We start from the raw sequence: 16,596 nt of genomic DNA, 5'->3' as shown, positions 1-16,596 counted from the left end.
CTTTCTCCAGTCGAGCAACATGAGCTTGCTGATTGAGAGTATGCTGAGTGACAGCTGGGAAAAGAACAGAAAAGAACAGTAGAGCATCAGGCATACCAGTCTTGCCAATATTTAGCTTTCTACGTCTTACAAGTACTCTTCTTAATGTCATACTAACACAGCTGTGGGATGTCTGCAGTCTCAATCTCCTACAACCAATGGTTGACAGCATCCCTTTTTCCTGTGTAGGCCATTAAAATGATGCCTACATTGCTGTCTAGTGTGTGGGATACCAGTGGCACAGGATACAGCCTGAGCCAAACTATTCCATGTCTCAGACTTGCACTGGGAGTCAGAATAGACCCCCTGCAGAAGCTTTTGGCTGTGGTGCTTTACCAGGAGTCCAATAAATATCCTGGATTCCTAGACACCCAAACTCGGTGCCCTAAACCTGGCAACTTCCCCTCTAATGTCAGTCATGTCTACCAGCTGAAGTAGAGCAATGTTGATTGATATTTTCCCGCTAATTCCAGTTATCGCATTTACTAGTATTGTGCAAACCTGAGGAATGATGACAAACATGTATTTGTGATGTTAAGAAGAGAGCAGCAGATCCAAGCAGGAAGAATTAAATAATTGCAATTGTAAGGTTAATCTGACACTTGGCCTTAGTTTGAGGGGTGTCTACTGATGTAGTCTGGAAGTACATACTGGAAATTGGAGGTAACTGTTAGGCAAGTTATATTTGCAGACATGCACTGATGTAATGACCTGACACATTTGTTTGTCCCTTTATACACTGTGAAAATAGATTTTTACATTGTGGGATTCAAACATAGGCATAAGGGGCAAAATATGTTCTTCCACAGCATTGATTTTTCATCTTTACCACAGAATAAGTGATGCTCAGACATAGTCAGTAATCATATATAAAAATAGGTGACAGTATGATCTGTTACACATGTATGTGTGTGACCTGACAAGGTTATTGGATATAGATCCAGGTGTGTATGTGTGTTAGGTAATTGTGAAGCCCATGCAAATTCAGATAGCAGAATTATACTTATAGAACTAGAGTGCACACTGCACCCTCAGTTATACATCTGAAAACACAATAATGGTGTCTCATCCCACATGCATATAATTCTTATCAGCTCCACTATTTAAAGTGGTAGAAGTGAGAGTGAATATAATTGGAAGTGAAACACCAGTAAAATGTTCATGGAATATCCAGTACTAGAACTGATGAGCATGTTTATAGCATTCCTACACTTACACCTGTTGCCACAAAAATGTTGAAATAACACTTGTCTATTTTTCAGTTCATTGCTATAAACAGCACTGTCATAACAGTAACAAAAAAGGTTGCAAAGCCTGTACTAGAACCCACAACCATTTGTAGTCCAGCCCTATACTTACATCTGTTGCCAAAGAAGTAGTTACGTGACATTTCCTAATTTACTAATCATTCTTAAGGTCTCTGTGTTAACTGCCACACAACACCACTTAGCAGGATTGTGCAGTGCCCAACTGAATTAATTGAATGTATCCAGTCTCAATTATTGGCTGCCTGGATCCTGTCTGCTTCCTGGATGGCCCATTTGTCCAGTTTGCACACTGTAGTGCCTCACACAAATGAAATAAGCACAGCCAAACCTGGCATTCATTTTCTTCCATTTCCTGTGATTTTACTAAGTGGCACATCATGCAAGCTCTGCCCCCCCAAAAGAAGAAAATAAAAGCACAAAAGAAAAGAAAAAAAGGGATAAGTAGTTGAAATGAGGAAAAGCAATCTTTGACATACACACTAGAAAATGTTGGTTGACATGAGATATTTCTACATAGGTCTGGATTTGAACTCTCACTTCACACCTTCAGAACACAGGAAGGGTGTCTTATCCCTATTTGCTACACAAACATCTTTGCAGCAAATAACTGAAATCATTCTGCATACAACCAACTGCAACATCATCTACAGTAATATGAAACCATACAACTGTTATTTGTATATGTATTTTGGTTGTAGTGCACTAAGTGATCACACAACCAGTTATGACTATCCCTTGCAAATATACAGCTCTCTTACCTCTCTGTGTTTGTTGGTCATTCTTCTCTTATCTGAACAGTAATCTGAGACATGCAGTCTGTAAGACGTTCTATATCATTGGCCTTAAAATATGTGAGGATATTAAAAGGCAGTAATATCATATGCAGTTGCCCACATATGAAGGGGAGGTTGGATATTAATAAACAGAACCTGTGAATTGTGTGCTGCTTACTTACATTTCAAACCTCACATCTAACACTTTGTAATTCTAACCTAACACACACACTGGATGTAGGGCAGTCTACAGTGCTGTTGTGTTTTCCTTCTCCCAACTAATAATCATTCACACTTGCAATCCATTAACAAGAAACACTGAGGGAGTGACTGCATCTGCTACACAGAGCCAATTTTATGGGATTCAGTAATTCTAATGAGGTTACACCTAATTTGCATCTTCACCATTCTAACAACCCTGAATCTACACCATAAAAAGGAAGCTGTGGAACTAGGAAAAGTGTATGTGAAGAAAACATAAAAGTGTCTATTATTTTGGGATATATCTGCATATAAGATTACTGAACTTGAGAAGGTATGCTTCCATTTTGTCAGGTACATACTGAATATGCTGTAGTGCAATTAAGAAAAACCTGAAGAAAAGACTTTTACACTTTTATCTGTATGCATTAGTTAGAAGTGTACTGATGCCATGTGCATGTTTGTCAAGGAATTTCACAGGTATATATAACTGGAAATACTTTAAAATGGAATGTTCTGTGTTAAATCTGTAGACATGTTTCAGGGACAGTTCATTTGACAGCACTTTTAGCATTTCAAAGATGGCTTGTTAGCAAAATGTGCCATTTGCCTGTTCTTTTTTTTTTGGGGGGGGGGTGATCAAAGCTGCATTTCTGTTATGGTGCAAACAAGGATATGTTGCTATTGTTACTCTCCTTTTTTTGCATCTAGACTGTTCGTATTTCAAATCTCAAGACTGCCCTATGCTTTTCCCAGTGGGTAATGCTGAAATGTTATCTTTTCTGTTTCATCTGGGAACAGTTATTTTGTAGTTATGTGATACTTATGTGTATTATCCTTCTGTTTCCTTTAGGACACCTAAGACTATGCCACCCAGGCATATCAATCCTCAAAGACCACCCTAGAGTGACGCTGAAAATCAGGCTCTTGTTGATGCTTTTTGGCAAAATGGCACCTTCCTGCTTGAAAGGGAATGGGGAGATATGTCACGCACAATGTAGAATTGGTGGCAGATTGTTGGCAATGTTAATGCCGTGGGTGGCCATGGCAGGACAAATGAGCAGATGCACCATAGGCCACTGACATGACCTCATCTACCCCGTGGAGAACAGCTGCAGTGGACAGTGATTGGATGGGTACTGGGGGACTCTGTTACAGACCCACCATGAACACCACATGATGAGTTCCCTTCCACTGTCAGGGATCCAGACAGCACCTAGGAAACTACTGCAGAATAACATGTCCTCAACATTGTTGTTGATGTTTCAGGGACAGCAAGCTTATCCCAGGAGGACCTTTCAGGAAGGCGTTTGTATCTCACTTGTTGAATAATCACATGTACTAAAACAATTTAAATCAATACCTTTCTTCTGCTTCACAATAATTTTCTTTTTTTGGGGGAGGGGGATTGAAGGTTGCTACAGTTAACAACACATTCTGATTGATTAACATATGTTGGAGCTGTCATCTTAGTTCTTGTTGAAAGTATAGTTAAAGGACATAAAAAGGGATAAAAATATTACCCATGTGTTACTGTTATTTACGATGATGTTGTCCTTACCTTTTGCTTAACTTCTTCCAGGACTAACTGGCATGCAGAGGATACTCTCATCTGCAGATGGTAAGCCAAACATATTTTATGTCAGTACTGATGAGCAATTCAAAGAAACATTTTAGTGTGTGATGTTGATATCAGGACTGTTGTGTGCATTGCTGTACTGTTTAATAGTGGCAGCACTGTAACTTTGCTAGCACATAATGGAGTATAGTAGTTCAGGTATTAATTGTTCCTGTGTTTGTTGCTTATTATCACAGGTAATCCTGACAGTGGAAGTGTGAGACTTCTACAACCTGTTGACAGAGTATCAGCAGACTCTAGTGATGGTGGCCAACAGAGGCACAGTCAGAGGGTGCAGAGGTATAATCTGACACTGAGGTTGACATACAGCCATCCCTTGAAATTCCATCGGACACAGTAGGCCTTTGTCTACCCATTCCAGTAAGCCCACAGATATTGGACAGATGAAGGGAGAGACAATTGATCAGGGAAGTGTGGTTACTGTGGCTTCAGTCCCTGTTGACTCTAGCCATAGCCAAAGTGTGAGTAATGTGCAAAGTAGGAGGGTTGTTCGGGGTGCTCAGAGGAGGCCTACTGTCCATCCTACATCTCAACCAGGTTTCTCTTCCTGTGCCACTCAATGTATATTTAGGGCCATCATGGAGGCACAGGCATGCTCCCATAGGTGCTCCAGAGAAATGCTTAGGGTTGTAGATGTGACACAGGCTGACATGCATGACTGCATCCAAGATGTTTAGGAGTCAATAGATTAGTTGAAAGTTATGTTGGAATGAGGGGTGTCTATGATGGAAAAGAAGTTATGTACTAACCATAACTTTCCATGTTGGTTGTCCATCTCACCATTCATTCTTACTTGGATGGGTTTGGAGCTAATCCTCGGCTCTGACATGGCCAAATACACCAGCTGGAAGTCTCAATCTTGGCTCATGCCAAGGTAGGTATCCCATGATGCATTGGTGCAGTTCTCCAGATCTTGTTTGCTAGTAACAGCAATAAGGACTAATATAATGGTATGACACCAGGTCAAGGAAAAAAACAGAGAGACTCAAAGGAGCTCATATATAAGAAGAAAGGTCACCACCAGGTCCTCTAGGAGTCCTTGGATGGGGGAAGGTGGGGGGGTCATAAGAATGAATGTCGAGATGGACAACAAACATGGAACATTATGGTGAGTACATAACTTCTTTATGTTATGTTGTCCTACCTCGCCTTCATGCTTAATTGGATGGGACACTGTCCCTAGCACCTTTTTCCTGGGTGGCGCATGGGACTTCACCTTTGAGCACAGTGGAAAAAAAGAAGGCTCTGTCCCTGGAAACCAAATCAACTTCTTAATGAGTCATAAACATGTGAGGAATAGCCCATGTAGTAGCAGCACAAATACTGTCCATAGACATTCTGGCCTGGAAAACAGAAGATGTTGCTAATTGTCTGGTTGAGTGACCTCTAATTCTGAATGGTAAATTTCTGTTATTGGAAGTGTATATAAAGGTGATACAACTTGAAAGCCAATTTGAAAGGGTGACTTTAGACACTGGCATACCCTTTTTTGCCTCAGAGAAAGAGATGAATAATTGTTCAAATTTCCTGAAATCTTTAGTTCCATGCAAATCTGACCTGTCTATGCACATCCAATTGGTGGAGTTTATACTTTGCCTTATTGCTATGATTGGGGAAAAACACCAGAAGCACAATAGATTGATTTATATTGGATTGAGAGCAAACCTTAGGTATAAAGGACTGATTAGTTTGTATGATACCCTATCCTTATGGAAAATCAGATATGGTGGTCTGATTGATAGTGCTTGCAACTCTGAGTGTCTTCTAGCAGATGTTACATCTACTAGAAGGATGGTCTTCCAGGAAATAAATTTGAGGTCACAAGATGAAGAGGGCTCAAACGGTGGCAATGTTAGTTGAGACAGGACAAAATTTAAATCCCAAGGAGACAGTGGTTCTTTAAAGGGAGGTCTCAATAAGGAAGTGCCTTTTAAAAATGCTTTACATAACCTGTGTGACATTAGGTTGAGTATGCTCACCAATGTGGAAATTCGAGATTGCAGTCAGCTGAACTCTTAACAGTCACTGCAGCCGAGCATTGCTGGAAGAGTTGAGGGTGTGAAGAGAATGATGAAGTGTTCCTGACACACATGTCAAAAGGTCTGGAACTGGGTCCAGAACCCACGGCTTCTACTGCAGATGAGGCCAGAGGAAGGGGAACCAAATCTGATGAGGCCAATATGGGGCAATGAGAATCAGCCTGCTTCCCAAGGATTTTGCTTTCTGGATGACTTTGAGTATGAAGGGAAATGTGATAAAGGCATAAAGAAGTTCCAAGGGCCATTCATGAACAAGTGTGTCTCTTGATGTCTTCTCCGGAGGGGGAATTAGGGCAAAGTAGCTGCTGCATTTGGTATTCATGGGAGTAGCAAAAAGATTGCAGCAAGGCTGGCCCCATTTCTGGAAAATCTCTTCTGCTATGTTCTGGTTTAGAGACCACACATGAGGCATTAATATTGCCCTGCTGAGCTTGTCCGCTATCATGTTGGATTTCCCCGGATGTGCATTGCTACTAGAAAGCATTGGGAAGATATTGCCTATTGCCAAACACTCAGAGCCTCTCGACACAGTGGGTATGATCTGGTTCCTCCTTGTTTGTTTATGCACTATACCACCGACATATTGTCTGACTGGATTCCAATCATTCCTAGTAGAAGAGAGTCGTAGAGTGCTTGCAATGCCAGAAGCACTGCTCTCATCTCTAGAACACTGATGTGCAAATGGGCATCATGGTCTTGCCATATACCTTGGACTGTCCTTCTCAGATAATGCCCCCCACCCTTACTGGGAAGTGTCTGTGGTCACTGTAGCAACAGGATGTTGTGAAATAAAGGATCTCCCAATGATCACATGATTGTACTGAGTTCACTACCATAGATCCCTCTTACTTGACTTTGTTATTCTGATCAGATGGGACATAGGAAGTTCTTGTAGAGACCACTGAGAAAACAGGAGCCACTGAAGGGTTCTCATATGCATCCTGGTAAGAGGAACTAGAGATATGGTTGAAGCCATGGTTCCTAGAAGTCTCAGAACTACCTTTGCCTTGGAAGAAGGTGAAGTATTTGCTGTCTGAGGGCAGAAATTCTGTCGGGTGGAAGACATGCCATACTAGAAACTGTGTCTAGGTTTGGGCCTATGAAGGTAATATGCTGATATGGCAACAAGGCAGATTTTTGTAAATTGACTGTTATGACTAGTTGAGCACAAATTTTCAATGTCACTCCCCTGGCTTGTTGGAGTAGATGCTTGGTGGTGGCAGTTAGGAGCCAGTCATCCAGATATGGAAACACTTGGAATCCATTATATTGGGCGACTTCAACTACCCAAACATAGACTGGGAGCATTACTCTAGCTCCAACACCCTAGCCCAAAGGTTCCTAGAATTTATAAATTCAAATGCTATGGAACAACTTGTTACCACTCCCACAAGAGGGGAAAACATACTGGACCTGATCATCACCAACATGGGGACTCTATGCTTCAGACCAGAAGTGTATCCCTCACTGGTAAGATCAGACCATAAACTAATCTCACTGGATATTCACATCCTGACCCACCCCCTGACCAGAAAACCACAGTGAAAAACTTCTCTAAAGCAAATTTCACACTCCTCAAAACCAAGGTGGAATCCTTCAAAGCCCCCGGGCCTGTGGAGAATACGGCCCAGACCGCAGAATCCTTTATAAACCATTCTATGAACACCTTCAGGAATGCATGGATCATGCAATCCCAAATAAAACCAATACTCAATCCTCCAAAGGCAGACGTCCTTTCTGGTGGACCCCAGCCATAAACAAACTATACAATAGAAGGAGGAAGCTACTACATGATAGAGCAAAATCCCAAAAAGGGAAGGCATCTCTGATCAGTATTAGCAAAAAACTACGGGCACTCATAAAATCATCTAAGGCCAGCTTCGAGAGAAAAATTGCACAGGGCACTAAGGATAATCACAAGGCTTTCTTTAGTTATGTTAGGAACCTGGGTGGGAATTCCCAGATATGCTCAGAATTAGTCCAAAATGCCAAGAAATACACCAAACCCACAGACATTGCCAACATCCTAGCTGACAGGTTCAGCGCAAACTCCCCCCCCCACCAAAAGGGTGAATATCTATCCCAGCAGAGTGCTGTCCCCCTGACATCTCAGATGCTCTGGTAAGAGCCGCCCTTTCCAAAGCAAAAAACACAGCATCAATGGGACCAGACAGTGTCCCGGGCTGCGTCCTACATGAACTCCAAGAAGAGCTAAACCCAAACATAAAACTACTGTTCAATCTCAGCCTTACTACAGGATATGTACCCAAAGAGTGGCGTACAGCAACAGTGGTCCCTCTCCACAAGGTGGTGCCTCAACGGATCCTGGAAACTATCGCTCCATAAGCCTGACTAGCTTGGTCTGCAAAGCTATGGAAAGGATCATCATGGACCTCATAAATAAAGATATTGGGGACCTACAGACACTGGATCCTACCTAGGTTGGCTTTGTTAAGGGCAGATCCTGCCTCTTAAACCTGGTCGATTTCTTTGAAACAGTCACCAAGGCCATTGACAAGGGGAAGGTGGTCCACACAGCCTACCTGGACCTCGCAAAAGCCTTCGATACAATACCCCACTCGGGCAGTATAGATAAGCTCACCAGCTTAAATATAAACCCCTATGTCACTAGATGGGTTGCAAACTGGCTCAAGGACAGAACCCACATGGTTAGAATTGCTGGAGCCATGTCACACTCCAAACCAGTTACAAGTGGAGTCCCACAAGGCTCAGTCCTGGGACCTCTCTTGTTTGGTATATATTTCTCGGAGGTACAGGCAAACACGGAAGGACTGTGGCTGACCAAGTTCGCAGATGACTGCAAACTGGGCGCCATAATCGACTCTCCAACCGACACAAGCATCCTCCAAAAAGGCCTCATAAAAACAGACAGCTGGTGCCAGAGCCATGACCTCAAGCTAAATGCCAAAAAGTGTATAGTCATCCACTTTGGCAAAAACAAAGTGCCCACAAATTACCACATAGGTGGTAATCCATTAAGTACAGAAGAAGTAATTAGGGACCTGGGGACCCAAGTTGATATCAATCTCTCATTTGACAACCACGTCGCCAAAGTGGTTAGAAAAACATTTTATATAGCCCACCTAATCATAAAGGGATTCACATCTAGATCAGGGGAGGTCATCGTGCCTCTTTACCCATCCCTCATCAGGCCCATAATTGAGTACAATGCTCCTTTTGGGATGTACCTCACCAGACACCTGCAGCAACTGGAAAGTCCCCAAAAGTACCTCACCAAGAGGATCAAAGGGCTCAAACAGATGCCATATGCTGCCTGGTTAAAGAAACTCTAGCTCTACTCAGTGGCATACCGCCTGCTCAGAGGCAATCTGTGCCTGACGTATAAAGCCATGTCCAACCTGGAATTAATGGACATGCTGCACCTCAGAAAATCCAAATCCCATCGAGCTACACGCTTGAGAGACTTGAACCTCAGCACTGAAATAAATAGGACATGCTGGAGGGACAGATTCATAACCCAGAGGCTCCCTTCACTCTGGAATAAAATCCCAGTCCAGGTTAGGCAGAGTCCCTCATTGACTCTCTTCAAGAGGAATCTTGATGAGTGGATGGGAGATCGTAGGTTTACCACGGATATCACTTCTGTGTCACTGTTAGACAGAGGCACAGTATACTAACCTCGAAAAAGGACATAGCAAAATTAATTTAAAATGGGTGACGAAAGCCAAACACACTCTGGCTTGGCTTATAAATGCCCTAGGGCACATAGCCTAGTATGAACCTATGAACCTAAGATGTCTTAAGTGAGCCTTTACTACTGCCATGCATTTGGTGAACACTCTGAGGGCTCCAGTAAGACCAAAGGACAGAGCTTGGAACTGATAATGACTGGCTCCCAGCTGGAAGTGTAAATGACTCCTTGATGCTCTGTCCATTTTTATGTGGTAGTACACATCTTGGAGGTCTATTGAGCACATCCATTCATCTTTTCCTAAGAAGGGAATAATTGACTGCAGTGTCACCATTTGGAACTTAGACATCTTGACAGATTCATTCAGTTTGCTGAGATTCAATATGGGTCTCCAGTCCTCTGTTCTTTTTGGCACCAAAAAGAATCTTGAGTAAGTTCAGAATCCTATTTGGTCTGCAGGGACTTTTTGGATGCCTCTTTTTGTCTAGCAACTTTTGAATTTCTATAGTTGCTTGCTCCCTTAGATTGGGTGGAACATCTGGGATTGTTCTGATGTGTGGGACAAGATGGCAAAAGGGAATGGAATACACTCTGGATATTATGCTTTGTACCCACTTGTCTTTTGTGATATTTTGCCAGGCTTCTGGGTACAAAGATAAATGTCCCCTGATTGCCTACAGAGTAGAGCAGACAGGTCTCCTTTTAGGAGTGCTGGTAGGGACGTTCGTGAAAGGAATCATGGTCACCCTGGTTTTGCATGCCCCCTCTGCCTCTAGGATGAAGTCTACCATTGTTGCCTCCCCCTCTGCCCCTGGGGAAAGATTCACCTTGTGCATCTTGGAAAGCTCCCTCGGATCATTTGAGCCACATTTTTCCACTCTTCTGACATTTAGGGTAAGGTCTTGAAGGTACTGAAAAATGTACTCTAATGGCAGAGAGAGTTTTCCCTTCCTGCTCGCATCTGGTGAGCATGTCTTTAACTTTAGGTCCAAAAAGTGAGGAACCACCAAATTGGGCATTGGTAAAGGTAGACTTAAAAGGTTCCACAAAACTACACAAGCGCATCCAAGAGTTTCTCCTCAGGGAAACTCCTGAACCCACAGCCCTACATGCTCCATTGGCTGCATATGATATCAGTCTCATGGAGGAGTTGATGATGGAATTTAAGGTGGACAGCTCTGTCACTCCTCCAGCCAAAGAACCTTGTAGAGTATCTCCTAGCTCCTTCAGGAGATCTCTTTGTAGACTTGTAAAGTGTGTGAGGTAGTTCAGCGATCTGAGTTTAAAAGTCGCTGATGAAAAGATACGCTTCCTGTATCTGTCCATTATTTGAGAATCTTTGTTCGGAGGATGAACAGATGAGGATGTCTCAGATAGTTCCTTCTTGGTGGCTGCTGCCACCACCATAGGAGACAGGAGATGGCCTTTTGGTTGGTTTGTCCCTCTTAGAAGAAGAAGAGGATGAAGAAGAAGCACTCTGTACAGTTTCTTCAAAGGTCAGTTTCAAGAGCCCTTTGAGAATCAATTTATTTTTCCTCTCCTGAAACACACGGGCACTAAAGGAGTGGCAGAAAGTACAATTTTCCTGGAGATGGATAGCTCCTAAACAATAAACACAAATGCTATGTCCATCTGTAATAAGACATTTTTTGGGTGAATTTTTGACATTTATTAAAGCCCGAAGGCTTATGTTCTTTCTCCCTGGTCTTTTTGGACATGTTAGGGAAGAAAAAAGTCCTATACACTTATAAACATTGAGTAAAAATCACACAGAATAACCACTTCTAGAAAAAAATATTAACACTCTAATTTAACATCTGCAGCACATCTAATGAATATAAATCAAAGTAGCTTTGCTCTAACTAAAACAAGCACTAGGAACTCTAATTTAAATGGACCTAGTAAGCTATAATAAAAGGACAGACAGAATACACTAATACCAATAGCGCTCTAACTAAAACGGGCAACTAGCTCTCTAACGTAAACGAGCTAATGAACTAACTAATAAAGTAATTAACTAACTGACTAGAAATACTCACACACACACTAATAAGCAATCTGAAGCACCACTACAGTAAGATAAACTTTGGGATACACAGTGCAGGCCTGAAAAAAATGATTGCCAAGAAGTAGCACACAACAGCAGAAAAAAAGGAGATAAACTTAAGCTAAACTCTAAAACTACACTTCAAAAAAGGGCACAGTACTCAGTAAACTAACTAATCTCTAAATGCTAAATAGTTTTAAATTCTAGAAGGCAAAGACAAAAAACTTAGCCACGGCCAAGAAGAAAACATCCAACCTCATAAAGCGGCCAATGAGATCTGGAGAACTGAACCACTGCATCATGGGATACCTACCTTGCAAGAGCCGAGTTTGAGACTTCCAGCTGGAGTATTCGGCCAAGTCAGAGCCAAGAATCAGCTCTGAACCCATCCAAGTAAGAATGAAGACAAGATAGGACAACATAACATGAGTAGTTTCTGTGATGGAACATCTGCGGGGAGGGGTAGAGCATCCTTGTGGGCGTAGGTCAGCCACATTATCTGCTGTTAGCCAATGTGGCCATGCCTGATCATGCTCTAATACTAGCAGTACTTCCATTGCTCCATCAGTGGGTCATCTGTCCACACCCAGACATGGCAGACAATGAGGTCATGGTTCTGGGCATCCTCAGGTGGGGAGCTCATCCAACAGACATCAGTTATGTTAAGTTAGCAGCAGTGCATCTGACTGTGGGTGTGGACATGCCAGTGCAACTCCTGGCAAAGCCAGTTCTTGTGCTTGGGGACAACAACGATGAACTGCCACCTCTACCATGTATGGCTCACACCTGTCCGACATTCAAAGACATAGAGCTAGTACAGAGCTTAGCTGTGTCCATGCAGACACTCACACATCAATTTCACCTGGAGAACCCCTACAGACACACACACAACAGTTACATGGTTCAGCCGTGTAACTTAAAACTTATTTTACATCACTCGCCATTTGTTAGTTTATCCAAATATCTGCCTGCTTTTCTTTCTTACTCACACATACTCATCAACGTTTTGTGTCAGCCTAGGCTTCCTGCCCCCCCCCCCACCCCCACACATAACACCCTTTGCAAGTGATGATAACTGTGCTATATCCCTGTTTTGTATCTTTTTGGGTTCAGGGATACATAAGCTTTGTGTCTGAAGATCAGGGTGCATAGCTAACGTAGTGTTTAGTATATCTGCATTTGTGATGTTGAACTTGTAATTGTACCTTTGACTTATATTGGTCTTAGAATGTTAGACAGCTGATAGCATCAACATTTTCCAACTTTATTGTAAATGATCTTGTGAGGGTTGTGAAGTCTGACACTGAAATGTGTATCATTACTTTCTAACTTCTCTCTTTGCTGATATTTTTCAGTATAAACTTGTGGTGATAAACTTAGGGCATGCAGTGACCATCAGTACTTTCCAGAGGTATGACTGTGTGAATCTTTGATGCCTCAGGCCTACTATTTAATAATGGACACATATAAGTCAAATAAGTCACTACTGTCACATTTTAAGGTCATTTATGTACAAGTTTCCCACCTTTAACTTGCTTACACTAGCAAGTAGTGAAATGCAAGGCTCTACCAGTCATTCATATTATTACAGAATACACTCCAGGTTCAACACTTACTTTGTAAATCTAGCAGTTGCAAACATTTAAGTTCAGGGTTGACTCTGACTGATGCAAGCGGTACACATCCAATACATGGGGAGGTAAATGTTGTGAGAGTTGCCAAGCATCAGTGTTACTATATGTATGTGTGTAGGAGGAAAGTGTTAGGCCCTTCAGTGGTGAGTGTGCTATGTGTCGTCGCTTAGCCAATGCAAGGGCATATGGAGCACACCTACATCTGCCTACACCCCCAGCAGCTGCTGATTCCCCCACTGACTCCTCATGTGCATGTGGCTGTTGTGGCTTTGGCACTGGTGGTGAGATGTGTGATTCTTCCCCTTGCTGATCCTGCTGAAGATGTTTTCTCAATATGATGTTGTGTAGCATGGCACATACTGTGAATATTTTAGTACAGGTCCATGGATTGTACTGCAGGGCTTCCCCGTATGTATTGAGGCACCAAAACTCTGACTTCAGCAGCCTAAACACATGCTCTATGATATTTCTGGTTTGCCTGTGCCTCATTATGGCGTTCTTCAGCCGGTGTGTGTGTGTTTCTGATGGGTGTCATCAGCCATTGTTCTAGTGCATAGCCTGCATCCCCTAGTAAATTACCCTGTGGGATATCGCCTCTACTGAAAATCTAATACAGTTGGGAGATATGTGAGTCATGATAACTGCCAGGGTTGCCAGCACACACATTCAAGATGATTCCTTTGGCATTACACACAACTTAGCAGATGATAGAATGGAATCCCTTTCTATTTATGTAGAGCCTTCCCCGTTTGCTGGGTGATGTCTTCATTTCTATATGTGTGCAATCTATGGCACCCAGTATTCAAGATAGTGTGCTACAGGATATAACTTCTGCATATTTCTGGCCCTATCCTCAGGAGTACAGGGAAAATATATGTGGTCAGTGGCATGTTGGACATAGCATTCAGGAATTAATGGAGGATCCTGGATGCTGATGCCTGTGACACTCCCAGCATGTCCCCTGTTGGTCTCTGAAAGGTACTTGTAGCTAAGATTCCAAGTGCTACACATAACTTTGTCTCCACAGGGATGGATTCCCCTCGCTTTGCCCTGGTTCTGAATTGAAGATGACAGAAGTTGCAGAATTCCTGTAGCATGTCTCTATCCACCCTGTAGCACTCCACCATTTCCTTGTCATGTAGGTAGTGATACGTTTACTGGGGTCTGAAAACTCTTCTCCTTCTTGACTTTGCTCTATTAGCAGCAGCATAAACTTCAGCCTGCTCCACATACACATGAATGGAAGCAACAGAGGCCCATAATATTGTTTATGTGCAGACTCCTTTCCATGGCTGTATTCCAATAGGTTTTGGAATTCACAAGGAAAACCAGCACTGAGTCTACACAGTTGTTTTACAGCTTGTTGAATAGCTCCTCCATCTTGGTTTGGTTGATTAGCATACTATTCAGTTGCTTATACTGTAACTAGCATGCCATGATGTTTACCTTGTTTGTGTGACTCTACACATAGTGTAGAGCTGCTTACTGTATCTAAAACAGTGTGCTACAGTGGGTGTGCCATGACACACATGGTGTAAACGGACCATGTAGGCTGTATTGAATCTGATCATTAATCCTTAGAAGCTGGCTTTGACTAACTGACATTGTAATTGCTTAATAATAGAAAATTAAAGAATGTTGGGAGAAACAAATGCATAATCAGTACGGGCTTTCATTGCTTAACTACGATAAGTGGGGAAGAACAGTGTCTCTGTGAAAAAAAAAAAAAGAGAGACATATGAACATTCAGTAAAGCTTGTAATTAAAATTTTTCATCTGGAAATGTTTTCCTTGGCTTTATCCTTACTTCCTCTTACTAATAAATTACAAACAAGTCCATTGTAGAGATGGGGCTCTTCAAATTGCCACAGTATATTCCTTTCCAAATTTATTTATTAACCAAAGACCACAACAGTAATAAAAACAGCAATTATATCACAATTGGATCTCAAATCGTCTAGTATTCTGCCTGGTAATATTTCTGTTACCCGTGTACCAACCAACTCTGAGGAGTGCTATATTAAAATTTAAGTTTTGACCCAATGAATATATGGATGATATCATCAACAATCTCTCGGCCATTGTTGCATGTATGTCTGTGATATAATCTAAGATCCTGACTGCAGCTTTTCTCAAGTAATCAGATAAACATATATTCAGGAATCAACATACAAAACTGCTAATGCATAAACTGACCACAGAAAAATAAATTGTTATATTCATCTAGCAATGTAGTTTATTTGACTGGAGAACCTTTCTGGTTCAGTATATGTACACCATAATACTTAGTTACTTAACTTGCCTTGTCAGGACTATATGTTAGCTGTCACAACTTTAGTGAGTGTACTAAGTTCTTCTGTAGGCCAAGTATGGACAGTAAAAAAAAGTGTATTTTTCTACTTGAATGTATTGTTTTATAAAGATGTTATGTATCTCCTTGTTGCTTCTAAGCTTCTGACAAGACCTCCATGGTGAGATGCTGCTTCCTAATGTCTTATGCCTGCCTCTTCTTCCCTAATACCCTCAAATCATTTGAATTTGACCTGCATCATAACTTATATTTAATCAGGGAGCTCAGACTCTGCTGGAGCAGGTACTAGGTAACATTGAAAGATATATCCAACCTACCAAAAAAAAACTAACACTGTTTTTTTTCACAAGTCCCCTTTCCATGCCTACAGGATACACACTTGTATAATTTACTTTGTATAGCAACTTGAAATCAGACAGATGCTGTCTCTGCAACAAACTGCAACAAAATTGTATAATCTTTGACAGGATATCTTCCCTTCTCTACAAAAAGAAAATCATTATATGTCCAATTGCTTAGTTGCCCTATTGCATGTTATGCAGTGATTTTAAACAGAATATCCATTACTGAAATACTGGTCACATATGTACATCCATATCAATGATATTATTTAATCATTTGTGAAACATAAAGCTTTATTGTAAAATTCTCCCCTCACGTGGGTGGGCCCCCCTGCAAAAAAAATTGTTGAGTTGTTCAGTGAAGGTGGTTTTGACAAACAGTTTAGTTTTTTTTTTCTGTTCATCGAAACTACCTTTGATGTGTTGAAATGAATCCATTCTAAACCTTCAAATCATCAAACAAAGAAATTAGAGTACATAGTATCTCACCAGAGGCAGCATCTGGATTCTTATATACTCCAAACTGGAAACAAGCCACAAATCTTGTTCTTACAGATGAAAGTATACCATTATTGTTAAAAAAGAGATGCATACATCGATTATCTTTCTGTAGTGTTTGCATCCAGCAAGA

Source organism: Protopterus annectens, chromosome 2.part0 (genome assembly GCF_019279795.1).
Source record: "Protopterus annectens isolate FY-2018-M chromosome 2.part0, PAN1.0, whole genome shotgun sequence".
NCBI classification, from domain to species: Eukaryota; Metazoa; Chordata; order Ceratodontiformes; family Protopteridae; genus Protopterus; species Protopterus annectens.
Note: the sequence above shows the minus strand (reverse complement) of the source record.